Source organism: Dendrobium catenatum, unplaced genomic scaffold (assembly GCF_001605985.2).
Source record: "Dendrobium catenatum unplaced genomic scaffold, ASM160598v2 fragScaff_scaffold_153, whole genome shotgun sequence".
Taxonomy (NCBI): domain Eukaryota; kingdom Viridiplantae; phylum Streptophyta; class Magnoliopsida; order Asparagales; family Orchidaceae; genus Dendrobium; species Dendrobium catenatum.
In genome coordinates, this window is record NW_021318615.1 from 219,821 (window position 1) to 236,686 (window position 16,866).

Genomic DNA, 16,866 nt, shown 5'->3' on the forward strand with positions numbered 1-16,866 from the left:
GCCCTACCTTTCACAAAACACATATGATAAGTAGAAATAAATTTAGGTAAAATAGAAGAAAGATGATTCGTAATAATTTTAGAAACCAATTTGTTGAAGAAGGTACAGAGGCCAAAGGACAAAAATCATTCCAAGTTTAAACATAATTATTTTTAGGAATAAGCACTAAAGAAATAGAAGTAAAAAAATTTAGGGATAGGATTACCAGTAAAAAAATCCAAAATAGCAGAAAAAAATGTCATTATGAATGATTTGCCAACATTTTTGAAAAAAAAGAGTCGTAAACCCATCAGGACCCACCACAAAATCACTATTCATTCCCAACAAAGTTTCTTTAACCTCCTCAAGAGAGGGAGGCCTAGAAATAGAAGCATTATCCTCAAAGGATATAAGGTTGGGAAGTGATCCATAACCTGAATAGGATTGAAAACTTTATTGAAATGGGTTGATTTGAAAATGAAGCACAATTCAATTAGCAATTTCAACAAGGTTGTCAGAATAGGAACCATCCTCCCTTTGGATGTTGTTGATACTATTCTTAATCCTTTTTTCTCTTAGTTAAGGCATGGAAATACTTAGTATTATTATCACCCTCAACCAAGTGCTTAGCAGCAGCTTTCTGCTTCCAAAAGACCTCTTCCCGAGCTTGAAAATTAAAAAGATCCAGTTTAGAGTGCTTTAACAAAGAAAAATTAGCATCAGTAGGGTCGTTCTCACTTAAATTCTCATTAGAATTCACACATTGTTCAGCTTGTAAATATTAGAAAATATATTTCTAAAACCATGGTGATTCCACAAATTCAAAACTTGCTTTAACCTCTTAAGCTTGAACCAAAGTCTATTCATACCAAAAATAGAGTTATATGGGTGTAAAGGAGCTTGCCAGTTATAATGAACATGTGTCATTATCATCCTTGGCAAAACTTCTAGCAGCAATGTGCATCTCCTCAGTATCAGTAAGAACATCACTATTATAATTAGAAGTTGAAGGAGTCTTGCTATCATTAGAATGAAACCTATGGATATTAGGACATTCATCCTCCATAAACATACCATCATCCTTAAAATTATGAGTAGCCTTTATAACAGGTTCTTTAAAGCAGTTAGAAGGCCAAGGATAGTGATCCATGTCAACAAATTCTCCATCCTCTAAAGCCATGTCATTCTTGTCACCTTCAATAAAAACTAATTGATCATCAACCTTAGTTTCCTTCATAGATTCCTGAACATTTAAAGGATTAGAAATCATAATATCAATAGAGTCAGACATATGGTGATTAATAATGTAAGAAAGAGATGTTCAACATTAGGCAAAGCATGGTCCACAATCTTCTCATAGTCAATAGAAGGAATATTTAAAAGAACAACTCCCAGATCATTTAAACCAACTGGAAGCTGAGGATCTTTCTCAGTTCCCACCAACGGTTCCTCACTCAGAAGAGAGTGGCTAGAGGTAATATCCACTAAAGCTACCAGAATAAGTTGAGGAACTTTCGTAGGTTTATTAGGATCCATCTCAATACCTAGAACTCCATTAGATTGTTTCAAAGAGTTCTTATCAGAACACAAGTGAGGGTGTTTCCAAAAACATTAGCTCAAAGCATGCCCATGCATTTTACAGAAAGAAAAAAATATAGGTAAATTCTCAAACTCAATTTTTTGGAAATAACCCTTGATTTTGGATCCAATCCATATTTTATTTGGATGTTTCTTAGAAACATCCAATTCAACCAACACCCTAGCAACTGACAGCCTCGAAATCGAAGCCGTAGCTTGTTCAGTCTGTAATGGACGTCCAAAGATAGAAGTCATACCAAATAGAATTTGATGGTTAAAAAAATGTAATCTCAAATTAGGAAATGATGTCCAAATTGGAGCAATAGGAGATTTCTCCCTAACGTCAAAATCTGAAGTCCATTTCAGTAAATGCATTTGATACACTTGAATATAATACGACCTTCTAACAAAAATCTGCTATAGTCAGATCATTGGCTAGTTGAATGGCAATATGCCTTTGATCAAGTAAACCCACATGAAATGATCCAGAGAGCTTTATATTAATGAAGAACATACGTATTGTTGAGACTATTAATTAGGTTGTTAAGCCTAAGTGAGTGTCCCAAGGCTACCAAGAGGGAGGGTGAATTGGTAGTTTAAAAAATTAAAATTTAAGACCCCTTTTTTTTTAATTTTGTAGAAAAAGATTTTTCAACCACAGAGTTTTTAAAACTGAAATAGAAAGTGCGGAAATGTAAAAACAGTAAAGTAAATGACACCAGATTTATAGTGGTTCGGTCTATAACCAGACCTACATCCACTCCCCAGAGGCACCCTCTGAGTATTGCACTAATACCAATAGTGACTCTCCTTTTGCACCCACAGCAAGGCGGAGAAGCCTTTACAACACACTCTTTTCACCACTCCCTGGTGCGGCAGAGAACCGTCCGTCCTTTTACACAAAACCCAGTGTTGGCAGAGAACCGTCGTCCTTTCACACTCTCCTAGTGTAGGCAGAGAACCCTTCGTCCTTTCACACTCTCCTAGTGTGGGCAGAGAACCCTTCGGCTGTTCACACTCTCCAAGTGTGGGCAGAGAACCCTTCGTCCTTTCACACTCTCCTAGTGTGGGCAGAGAACCCTTCGTCCTTTCACACTCTCCAAGTGTCGGCAGAGAACCGGATCTCCTTGACAGATCTTCTCACAAGAATCTAGAAGGAAGAAAGAAAAAGAGTGAAGAAATCCAATTTCACAAGTAGAGACTCTTACCTTAGCAATCCAAGTGAAGCCTTCTCGCTCCAATGGTAGGAATCCTCCCTTGAATGCTCTATTCACTTCTCTCCTTGGCTCTTCTCTCAAGAGGCACGAAGATCAAATGACAAAAAGATAGGGTGGCAGTCTAATTTGGACTATTTATATAAAGGACAAGAAAAACAGCCCAAAAACTGCAAGTATTCAATTCTGTACGCAGTGGATCGTCCTGTACGATTCTGGATCGTCCTGGACGATTTTACTTAAACGATCTGAAACGACCCAATTTGTATATGTGTACGAACTGACTTCGTACAGCTGATCGTCCTGTACGAACTAGGTTCGTCCAGTACGAACGGTTATTACAAGGTCGAATCTAGAAACTGCTGAAAACTGTTCTAAGTCGGTTTATCGTTTGAACGAAAATGTGATCGTCTGGACGAAAATTTTCCAGAGAGCCGATCGTCCTGGACGATTATTTATTTCGTCGGGACGAAAATGTTCCAAATTTTGTCTGGAGAAAAGGGACTAGAAAATTTTTCGAACAAATTTCTATTCGTTCCATATGCTCTATAGGAGATAACTGTCTGATCGTCCAGTACGAACGAAAATCGTCCTGTACGATCAACACAAATTAAACATGATCTCCTTATTTGTGTGTGCATGTTTTTATTCACTCAAGTTACAATCACTCCCTTTCAATTTGATTTCTAAGCAAAGTGCAAGCTTCAAAAATTTCAAGGTATCTCATGCTGATTTTAATTTGAAGCCTTGTAGTCTGGAGTTCTTTCCCTGAAATGTTAGTATACACAAGAGCAAATACAATTCTTCCAAAATTGTTAGGAGATACCTACACATTTGAACAATAATGTTTGAAATCATCAAAACTTTATAAGTTGCCAAAAATGTAATGCATGCAAATAGCAACTATCTTAACACGTATGACATCAATATTAGGCCTTTTCAAAACAAATTTTCCAACCAAAGTTAAGGCATAATGAGCAGCAAGTTGTTCCACAACGAGATCCTCAAAAATGGAAGAGCCAGACAGCCCTTAAAAGATGAATGAACAAACTTAAATTTTGGAGATGACGAGGAAGTCCCAATGAGAGCCTCTTTGAATGATCGAGTTTTACCCTCAAAACTAGAGGAAGAAACAGGATTCGATGACGATGGGGTCATCATCGCCCAGCTCAAAAAAGAAAAGAGAAAAACAAAATCTATGCTTGAGAATAAATAGTAAAGAAAAGCAACATAAAATAATCAGAACAACAGAAAAATCCAAGCCATGAGAGCAAGAATCTAGCACACGAAGAGGAACCTTAAAATTGCCTAGCAATCGCCTCAGAGCATAGTAGAGCAGATAGACGTTAGGTTTGCTCCAGAGGATAGATTATTACATAAATCATAAATAGTTATTTAAAAATCATGGTATAGGGTTAGAGTTTTAGTTTTACCTCTATATGTTGGATGTTTAATCTTGATTTTAGTCTTGTTCTCTTCCTTAGCTCCTAGGTTAGCAAATTTATGATGAAGTTAAAATGTAAGGTGCATTGAACAAGGAGTTTGAATGGTAGGGACAAATGAATACTCGGACCTCTTTAAACCTCACCAACGGCATATTCCAAACTACTTAAAAACACCAGTAAAATGTTGAAGAAGGTTTGGGGAGCAGAAATGAAACCAAAAACATTTGGAGAAGATCTTTGTCAAGAATAAATTTAGAATGAACAGTTTTTTTAGGTTTATCCTATTTCAGCCATTCCAAACCAATTTAATAGTCAGGATTGATCAAGCTCACTCCTAGGAAGATTATCAAGTGTTACAAATGGTTAGGGTACAACTTTTAAGCAGGTGAGAGATTGGGAAAGTTGGATAATGACATGGGAACATTTTTATGGATGGGACCTCTAGATCAGGTTCAAGAAAAACTAGCCCATGGGGTGGGTTCAAGAGTTGTCTAGGAAGGTTCTAGGGTGGGTTTATGCAAGCTAACCAAACTAGTAAAGGATGGAAGCACAAGTTTGCATGGGTTTGACCATTTGAGTGTTTTTAAAAATTATTTTGACTAGTTTGATTCGTCAAAGTTGAAAGTTTGTCAGGGATATTAAGCCCTTATAAACTAGTTCCGAGGCTAACCAAGAGGGGGGGGGAATTGGTGTTATAAAAAAAATTCTCAAATAAAAAACACGATTGTAAACCAAACAAAAAATCACCCCAAAAATTAATGTGCGAAAGTAAATGCAGAAAAGCAGTAAGAAAGAACCCACATAAATTTATAGTGGTTTGGTCCAACTTGACCTACGTCCACTCCTCGAAGGTACCCTCCAAGTATTACAGTAACCCTTTAGTGACTCTCCTTTAGCCCCCACAGCTAGGTAGAGAAGCCCTTACATAATCATTTCCACCTTCCCCGGTGCAGTGGAGTAGCCGGGTCCTTTGACACCAAAGAGATCTTCTTCTTCCCAAAACTTTCCTCAAGACGAACCTTAAATCCGATGGTACTAAGGTGCAAGCTTGCCGGATAAAATATATGAAACCCCCTTCACACTCCCTTGAAATCCCCACTAAGGATCTTCTCCCTCTCTCAAACTCCACCCTTTCCACTCTCCCTTTCAAGTTCTATCTTCAATTTTTCTCAAGAAGAATGAAGCTTCAATGGCTGCCAAAGACATATATCAAGTGCCTTGACAAAGCTTAAATATAGAGCTTTGAAAAACCCTAAAAATTAATCTTAGCAGCAAAAATCATCCAGGACGATCGCAGGATTATCCCGTACGATGTGCTTAAAAAGAGGGCTTTCAAAAACCCTAAAAACTCAATTCCAATGCCATATATCGATCAGGACAATCGCATGATCATCCTGTATGATGCGCTTAAAAAGAGGGCTTCAAAAAACCCTAAAAACTCAATTTCAATGACAAAAATCGTCCTAGAAGATCACAGGATCGTCCAGAACGATTTGCAAAATTTAACCTGATAGTCCCAGACAATATCGGATAGTCCAGGACGATAATTACAAATTTGTACATATTGTCTGGGATGATATTGTGGATCGTCCTAGATGACTAGAAGAAAAATTATGGTATTTCATCTTGCACAATTTAAAAAAATCAAGTATGTCAGCAAACATCATCTTGAACAATATAAAGATCATCAAGGATGATCTGAATGAAAAATTTAACCATAAGTAATCCCCTAATCACATGATCAATTTAGGCATGATTTGTATTGATCATCTGGGATGATATGATCATCCGGGACGATATGTTTATCCGAGACAATATGATCATTCAGGACAATATGATCATCCGGGATGATTAGAACAAAAATTTAATCTTAAATCCTTGCCTAAATTATCATTGGTACCTTTTTCCAAGATCATAAAGGATCATCCTAAACAATCTAAAATCATCCAGTATGATTAGTTCAAAACTTGAACTACTAGTTATGACTAGATCTCACTCCCTTGAGTGTGTGTATGAGCATGATCACCAAGCCAGCAAATTACCTTGCAGGACTTGACTCAAGAAATCAAAATTACATCAATGAATATTACAGTCCCTTTATATCATAACCTTATTCAACCCAATCTTGAGCTCTGATTCTTTGTTTGACATTGCATGGTATTCCTAAAATGTTAGTATACACACAAATAAATATAGAATGAACAATACTTTGAGATATAAAGATGTTTGTTATCATCAAAAACATAAAACTCATGAGCTCGAGTCACAACAAAAGTTGGATAAGCTGACTAAGATAGACCCTAAAACATTTCTAGAGGCTATTTGCATTAATACCAATGTGTTTGATGAAATGGATTTCAAGTTTAAAAGAGGGAGATCATATTTGCATAAATTTGACCAATTTAGAAGAGTTGACCAAGTCAACTCACCATGAATTGACTCACCCATGCCCTAGGCACATTTTGAAGTTCAATTGAATTGTATTTGAGCAATATATGTAGTTTAATTATTAATATGTAAGGATTTGATCAAACCTTGACTAGTTTGACCAGTCTTGGGTTGGCTTGATTAAATCAACCTTTGACCGAGGCATGTGAACCAGGCATGCGTAAACCATTAGGAGCTTTGTTTAATTTGATTTGGTGAAGTTTGATAGATATATATTGGTTATAGTAGTTCAATGTAGGGGTTTGATTAATTTAAATAGCTTAATCAAATCATATGGGCTAAACTTTGGCTTGGGATCTAGGGTTTATTGGCTTAGTATATGGAGTTCCTGTGGTAGATATGTATGTGTAGTCTGAGGTCAGAGGGACAGTATGATGCAAAGTGTAGCTCACTAGGAAAGTTGAATGTAGAAAAAGGTTTTAAAATGGTTTATAGGTTTTTGAATTTAGTTTAAGGAGCTCGGGATTCAATAGCTTGGTATTGGGCATTTATAATAGTTATTAAATCCAAAGTAAGATAATGATTCAGAGATTTAGGGTTTGAATGACCTCAACTAAAAATGAGATCAATAATATAAAAGTATAATTAGTGGTTTGATTGTCTATACAATTTAAAATAGTTTATTTCTCTTAAGAATGAAAATTACCTTCAACTAATGAACACATATGTATGCTTTTTTAGTGTCATACTTAGATAAAATTTCTCATATTAAGATAGATTAAATGAAAATTTTTCATAGACACATGCTTTCATTTCCTATATAAGTTAGGTTGACTTATAATACTTGCAATTTAATTTTATATTTCATAAATAATAACAAAAAATTCTAATCATGCATTTACATTAAGACCTTCAAATTTGGATTTCAAAATATAGGTTGGTTTAAATGGCTTTCTCTTCTAGGAAAATAGATAATTTGAAGGGGTCAAACATCCCTTTTCCTGCATCTAGTTATGTTACATAAGTATAATTATCTTTACCTATTGGTTTATTTAACTTAGATAACATACATTAGTGCAATAAGAATTCAAATATTGATCTAACTAATATACCTTATCATGATGTTATTCATCCTCAACTTTTGGAATTCCCTATTATTATTGTCATAAATTATGTAGAATCATAATTCTCATATTCTAGTAATTAGTTCAACATAATGTTAGAGAACATCTTTCTAAAATGTTAATGAGCCCAATATAGGATTGATTTCTCTTAAGCATATTGAATTTCTTAAGACTAAATACTCGTAAGCTTTCTTTTTTTGGAATTTACATATCATCTATCATTTATACTGAAATTATCCAATTTGTTGTTTCTAGACTCCTATCCAAGAATAGTAAATTTAATATCTAACAAAGGCCATTAATTTAAATGACTGTATTCCTAAAGTTTAATATTGACCGTAGGGAGATTGTTAACATAAAACTAAGAAAACCCCTTATTATTCCTTATATTAGGCTAAGGGGCAATCTATTATTACATATTACAAATAAAAATGTTTTTTTTTTTTCAAATACATGCCATATGTTACTTATATATTTTATTGTATTATTGTTTGCATATTTATAAAGAGTTAAAAAGTCAAATGCATATCATAACGTTCCTTCCACCAAACTATGTGGCACATTCCATTTGTATATAATACTCTATTAAAGCCCGAAAGGTTGAATTTAACATGCATTCCAATATAGTTCAAAACTTGCACCAAATTTTGATAAGCTAATATTCTAATATCTTTTGTTATAAAAACTAATCTAGTTATAATATTATGATATTAGCAAAAAAAGTTTAAAACCCTCTAAACTACCCTTGTAATCTCTTGGAACATTATTTACAACTAAAAAAATAAAAGGGAATATTGCTAAGGTTTTATCCAAGCATGCACCAATCCTATATAACTCTATATAGTAATGCCATATTTTTAATAGCCATAATTAAGTGTTATATCTATGCAATGCATGTTGCAATCAAGGAGCCTGACCTTGTGCTTTGATGATTACAAATATTATTGAATATTATTTTCTTATTCTTATATTGTATAGTGGATATTAATTTTGTGTGCTGCTAATCATTTCAGGTACTATATACATCAAGCAAAGAACTAAAAAATTGGCTCGAGACAGTGTAATGTCAGCGCAAAACTCAATATGTATATTTCATTTTTTCTTGAATCAATTTCTATACTTTACGATCATCTTTCATATGGGATGATTAATAGATAAATCTTCAATAAATAATATTGTATGATCAAAATACTTAAAATTAAAAATTAGGATTTCTTGGAACCATCTTTATGAACTCTATATATATTCTGTAGCAAAAGTCTTTACGCCGTCAGGGTTATTTTCTTTCTATGAGAGAGTTTGGAGAGGGTCAATTTCCCAAGGGAGAGATGAGGTGAGTTTGAGAGAGGGAAAAGACACTTAAGGGAGTCAAGGGAGTGTGAGGGGATTTACATGATTGCATCGACTAACCTACACCTCTGATCCTTTGATTGTGTTTAGGTGGAGCTCTTAGCAGGAAGCTCTAGAAAGAAAAGTCTTTTGAGCCAAGGATTTGCTACCCGAGGATGCTAGGGATCAACATCTTCACTAGAGTAAGGAATTGAAAGAAGGGATAGCACCTACATTATGTTTATTGGTGAAAGGAGGGACAACACCTTTGCCAGGCTTGGAGGTGAAAGGAGGGACAACATTTTTGCCAGGATGAGAAGGTGAGAGGAGGGATCGACATCTCTACCAAGTTGAGGGACCAAAATAGGGACAATATTTAAATTAGTTAGAAACTCAAAATTTAGGTTTCTAGTATCCCTAGAATAGCTTGTCCTTTAACTTAGTTAGATACTAATATTTAAATTTTGCTAGATGTAGGGTAGATAGGAAAGCACCTTAAAAATATATCAACCCATAGGATAATCTTTAGTTTCCTAATTTAGTAGAAAAAAAAAACTCTGTAGCACTTTTCACTACATGGGTTGAGTATGTAGCTATAAGAAGCCATGTTGCTAAAGTCCTCTAGCTGAAACAATAGCATTTTAAATTTTGATTGATCATATAAACCACTCCTATCATATGCAATAATACAAGTGCAATTTATATTAGTAAAAATCATATCCAACATTTTTTTACCGATTATATTAATATTAGAAGACACTTAGGGATCATATGGACAAGGGAGACACAGTTATAGCATGAGGTTACTGAATATTAATTAGCAGATATCTTATGAAACCCCTAAATTATGGTTCATTTAGCACTCTTAGGACTAGACTTGGAGTTTTTGACACAAGTGCTTATGACTTTGGGGTCATTTGATGATTAGAATGGGTGTTTTATATTTGTGTATATGTTATGTGTGCATATTTTTTTATTCTATTTACTATTTTAATTATTTTTTAATATTTTTTTATCAAAATTCATGTATGCTTATAGTTGTGAATTGCCCTAATAATTCCACACATAAACTAAAAATCCCTCACATCATATTGCATGATCTACTTCATACTGTATGATACTAATGGGGAAAATACATGTGCAATAGATGTGTGTGGGGCTTATATTGTGCTTACTATTGCTACATTGGTGAACATTATATGTATGAATATGAATAAGCTTAAATTTTCTTTGCTATGAAATTTTTCACTAGAAATACAAGTATACATATGGATATAGTAATAAGGTGAATGAGTGAGTGTCGATTCCACATGAAAGTATTCTACTAGATTGCAATTAAATTAATGCACAATTTATCATATTGAACAAGAATGAGGGATTTTAAGTTTCTATCACTTACATAGAATGTAATTAGATGATGTGATACTAAAATGTAAAATATGTTATGATAGTATAATTGACTTCTTTATTCTCCTTCCTCCTCAAATGTTAGGATTCGTTACACATGACAAGCTAAGATCTCTAGTGAAAGTATCTTGCACTTTCTTAGCCTCCCTTTGACTTTACTCTAAGGGGGCACTAAAAACTACACTGAATATTACATGACTCTATTAAAAGTGATAGAATTCATAAATAAAAGAACTAAAAAACTATCTAAAGTAAGTACATAAATGGTCTCAACCACTGTGGCAATAAAACATGTGGTGATACGTTATTATAAATTAAACTAGTTCCTCAACATTGTTAAGCTTGTACCATTATGGCACTCTACTGACTTGGTACATCAATTCACTGAATTGGTGTGTCATTGGTTGAATTAGTGTGGCTAGGTCTTTTGTCAACTACTCTGCCATGGCACTAGAAAAGTTGAGCGCTACGGCGCTTGAATATGGGATTTGGCGCTATGGCATTTTGATCTAATACGTCTCAAATATCTCTATAATTTTTTTTTAATTATTTTTTTTATAGGGGTCCATTCTATCTTAGAATCAAACAATAAGGACTCCTTATTATATCTGCTAAGCATGCAATTATAATGCAATAAAGAATAAAAACTAAATAAGCAACAATGAATTTTTTATCTTTTTCAAAATTTTAACAAAAATAATAAAATAAAGATACATAATACTAGTAGGTCTAAATATGCCTTTATGTAAATAATATAATTTATAATTAGAATACACATATTACTTCCCCAACAATGATGCCAAAAACTTGATGGCAAAAATACGAGTGCAATTGGCATGCATGGGGCTTGTGTTATGCTTGCTCTTACTACACTAGGCAGTCTATGTATGAATATGAATAAGCTTAGGTTTTCTTAGATATGAAAATTACCCACTAGATACATAAGTATGCATCCCAATAAAAGAATAAAGTAAATGAGAGAGTGTCAGTCCCACAAGGAATTACAATCAAATTAGTATTGTTTATTATGGATTCATAATTTATCTCACTGAACAAGAATGAAGGGTTTTGAGTTTCTATCACTTACAGAGAATGTAATTATATGATGTGATACTAATAAATAAAATATTTTTGGACTAATTCTTGTAAATCAATACTGCTTTTCTTATGAGACTCTTAAATGTTGATATGGATCAGAGCATATGCATCTCTAAATATTTATTGAGCTTATAGACGTGAAATGAAAGATTTTAGAATTTCCTATAATTCTAATATCTCCATAGAACCTAAAAGGTTAAATATCATATGTCTAGGTATGCAAATATTCTATTATAATATTCTTATGTATTCAAATATTTATCCATCAAGATAATATATCACATTAAATATGAACTATAGACATGGCCATTATATACATTAAATGAAGAACCAGAGATATTTTAACTAACCATAATTTTATTAAAGGCATGGGAGTCTATATTAGTACTTGCATTGTGTTTGCATCATTAGCTCAAAACTCATAAATTAGCTAGCATAGATAGAATTGAAAGCAAACCCATTTTCATTTCACTCATAGAAGAAAAGATACATGAGAAATAATTAGAGAAAATTCACCAGGATAGTACAATTAACTTCTCTACACTCATTCATCCCAAAATGTTAGGACTACTTAGACAAGATAGGCCATAATATCCAATGAAATTATCTTGAACTTCATTTATCTCCATTATACTTTACTCTAAGGGGCACTAAAGAACTACACTAAATATTATTGAAATATACTAAAAAACTCCTAAACAAAGGAATAGAAAAAACTAATTATATTAAGTATACAAGTGGCCTCAGATATGCAGCACATGAAATGCTGGTATTGTGGCATTATAAATTTAATTAGTGCCTTGACACTGTTAATCTTGCACTGCAACAATGTTGCGCTGACTTAATGCATCTATTAGCTGAATCAGTGTATGTGTTGGTTGAATCAATGAAGATCTATATTTTATTAACTACTCCACCGCAATGTTAGAAAATTTAAGAGCTGGGAAACTTAAATGTGGAATCCAATGCTGTGATATTATGATGATTGGTGCTCCTATATTTAAATTCCTAAAACTTAAGTGCTACAATGGAGGTTCTGATGATGTGAAGTAGTGAAGGGAACAACACTGACCTTAGCTCCACTGTGGTGCCAAATTATTTTTTATTTTTTTGTGAGATTCTAGCATTGTAATTCCTTGATCTGGCATTGATGAGTTGTAGATGATTTAGCTTTGATAATTAGACCGTCGCAACACTATTACAACACTTTCTTTTCTTTTCTTTTTTTTGCCTTTTCATGAATATTTCCTACACAAATATAACTTAAATAATACATTTTTTATTAAACTTAAATATAATAAATAGTACATAATTGATAATTAACATATATATATATATATATTGATCATCCATATCAAACCATTTATTTGAAATCAATAGCTCTAATTAACCCAATTGTTAGAGTTCATACTATATAAATGATGTAGAGATAATCATTGGATGTTTTTAAATTTTTTTCAGTATGACCATTTAATACAAATCATATTATATAAATATTTATTTAGTAATCATACCTTGAATCATCAAGATGAACAAAAAGATGAAGATCATACTAAATGATCCCCAATCGTATTATATGATTTGATCGAGTCTTTACACTATTAAGACAAGATGATTCAAATTCTTCTATTTATATTATAAATGATGTAAATTATATTGTACGATTAGTAGAGTCCTATTAAAGGAGTGGAAAACCTCAAGTTTCAAACGCATAAACCTTCAAAACACCTCTTCTTCTAAGCTTTCAGTCCCTCAATTTTCTATATTTAGTTGTCTCAATGATAGGTAAAAGAGCTAGAATTCTCCAAGGCAATTCCTCTCATCCCCCAAACAATGATAGCTTTCAATTAAAAAATGATGAGGATACCTATTATCTATATAAAGCCGCCAAAATCACATCCTCTGGGCTCCTTAACAAAGACCTTATCTAATATCATGTATTAAATCTTTTTATAAACACTACTCTTTAGCTCCTTACCCTCGCATTCCTATTTAATAATGAGCTGTTGTATGAATTTTTTTCTATCCTTTGGATTAATGCCAACAACAAATCCTTATAATCCTATGTCTGTAAATATACTATAAAAATCACTCATCAGGTCTTTCAAGAAATTCTTCGTGTATTTGTTACTAGCACCAGACCACACATTATAGCCACTTCAAGTGATTATAACTAGACTCATGTCAATCTCAAACATAGAAAGAACCCCTTGAACCAACACTAGTTGTTAGTTAGCACTCTAGTTTTGGATGACAATATTATCCAGCATGTACTCAGAACCCTAATTATTTCTAAAGCTGACATAGAATTAGTATCACACCTCTCCTATGAATTATCACCTATGTTTGTGTGATCGACACTAAATTTAATTTAGTTGACCTGATTATCCAATATATTGATAGCTTAACTACCATTAGGAATCCTAGAGCATGTTATAGGTATAACCTAGCTTTAGGATTTATCATAGCCTACGCATTAGATTCAAAATACAGCCTAATGTACCCTGCACTAGCAAACCACCTCCTTATTTTCTACATAGAAGTTCCTTTCATCTCATCTTTAGTGATAGATTATATGGAGCACAATTGATAGGGAGCATGTTTCATATGACAAAGGGGGGAGAAACAGCCCATGAAACACCAGTATATGTGGCACAAAAACTAGCAGTAGTACCTTCCTTTTAGCAACTACCTTGTAATTCTTTGATAAATCATTTTGATCAATTAGAGATGTGATTGGATGCCCACATTTAGGAGTCTACTACATATTAAGAATGGTTATAATAATAATACAAGGTAGATCTTGCATAATTCCTAGACCAACCCACCTCACTACACCATTACTTTAGCCACCACCACCATCGCTACTAAATCAGGATCCTTTTGATGAGTAGTGTATTATTTTCTTTTACTTAATCATACTATTTTTTTGTTTAATAGATTCATTTTCTTTCAAAGTACTCTATTTTAATTTCTCTTTTCAATGTCGTTATAAGGGAAGTAGAGAATTTGTTGGTTGTATTAAAAGTTATTTATTTTTTATTATTTACTATTTAATTACTTTAGTTCATTCTATTTTAATTCACTATTTGTTATGTTGTAATTAAAATAATAATGATGAATAATATATAACAAAAAATAATCAAAAATAAAAAATCAACAATTTTTCCAATATTTGAAAGAATTCACTTAGTGATGGGGGGAACTTAGCAAGAAATAAAAATCTAACTTTAAAATTTAATTACCATCCAAAAATATTTGTCATCATTAAAAGTGAAATGATTATTATAATATAGGACCTGACCTTATATTTTGATTATTATATATATTATTAGATGCTTTTTTTTAATAACAAAAAATTCCATTAATATAGAAAGATACAGCACAAGACCGCAAGAAGGGCCACATCAATGGAATTATAATTAATGTTAAAATAAAAAACACTAGTGGCAAAGAAAACTAAGAAAAGGAAAGACAAAATCAAACTCAGATCGACAAAACCCATAACTTCCAAAAGAAGAAAATCACTTCTTCTTAGAACTCCGTTTACGTTGCTTAATAAAATTATCGAGCGAGCCCGTATCCAAGGTGGTATCAATAAAGTCCTCTCCACTATCAACAGTCATGTCATCATGTAACCAATCACATTGCCACCTAACATCTCTAGCAACATGGGTTAACATTTTAGCATTTGAAATGATAGAAATTGGCACATCCACTAGAGGCATCACAATACCTTTCTCCCCAATAGCAGCCAAGGTTTTCTCACAGCTATCAACAAAAGAAATAGAATTATCAACAGACAATTCCATGCCATCACCAACAATCAAACTATCACTAAGATTAATACAACAATTACTATTAGAAACAACCACAAGGGTTGGAGCCACATTAGGAGAAACAACATCAGTAGGCACGAGAGCTGCAGGGGAGAGAGCAGGGCAAGACACTTGCTCAACAGAAGGCACACCCACAACACAGTCATTACTATCATGGATAGGGGAGTCCACCAAAATAACAGGAGAGTCACCCGAACAAATAGAAGCAACAGAAATAGGGACAACCAGTGATTGAAATTGGTAAGACGGAAATAACTCAACCCCAACATCACCAATAATGGGAAAAACAACTGGAGACAAAGCCACAGAAATATCCTAACACACAGGAGGTAAAATAATAGGAGACGGATCAGTAATAGTAGGAGTAGGAAGGATAAGGGACGTATCCTTCCTAACATCCCCCTCGCCAATAGGAATATCAATATCATCAGAAACTCATAAATCCAGTTTAGACAAAGAAGGAGCAGCAGGCAAACTAACATCAAGAGTCGGTCGACAGTCACAAAAAGCATGACCAAGATGTTTATATTTGGGACAAAAGAGAGGAAAATCCTCCATAGTAACTTGCTGGAAATACCCAAGATTCTCTGGACCTAACCAAATCTTGTCCGAAAATTTCTTCGTGACAACAATTTCCACCAGCACACGGGCAACAGAGGGCGAGACCCCATCACAGTGGCATTGTCCACCTTCAGCGGGTTACCAAAGAGAAGCCCCAATCCATTCAAGATATGAGGAATGAAAAAATGGGGACGCAAATTAGGAAATGAGATCCAGATCGAGACAATGGGAGACTCATCCCCAATATCACCGGAAGGAGACCATTTGGACACCTTCAAGAAGCAATTGAAAACCAAATAAGACCTATGACAAAACACCCTACTATAGTCAAGATCATTCTCCAGCTTAATGAGAACATGAGATGAATCCAACACAGTCACAGAGAAAGCACCATTTAGATGAAGATTGAAAAAAAAAATTTTGAATCAACGCGAGCGGAGGCCGCCGCGAAGGGAAGAAGCCAACAAGTGAAAACTTAAATGGTTAGGCAAGAGAAAAAAACTCCTCTTCAGACACCAAAAGAGAAGGAACACCATGAAATGAAGACAGATTAAGATCAGAAAATATACCAGGAGAAGATCCCACTAAAGCTTCTAAAAATGAGCGGGGACTAGCCGAACCATCCAGAAAACCAGGATCGGAAGAAAGACAAACCGCCATTTTGATAACAAAGAAAACGAAAAGGTAAAAGAACTTCCCTTAGCACGCGGAAGAAGTCAAGCACCGTCGGCAAAGAGTGGCTAGGGCATAGGGTATAGCCCTAGCCCAGCACCATCAGAAACAAATAGTTTTTTGTTGATCTTCCACTATGGCAACCATCTTAGAGAGCTTCTTTAAATCAACCAAATGATTCCAAGCCGCTAGCTAGGAGGAGAGGATCGGCAAAGGCAAGAAGACCGGCGAC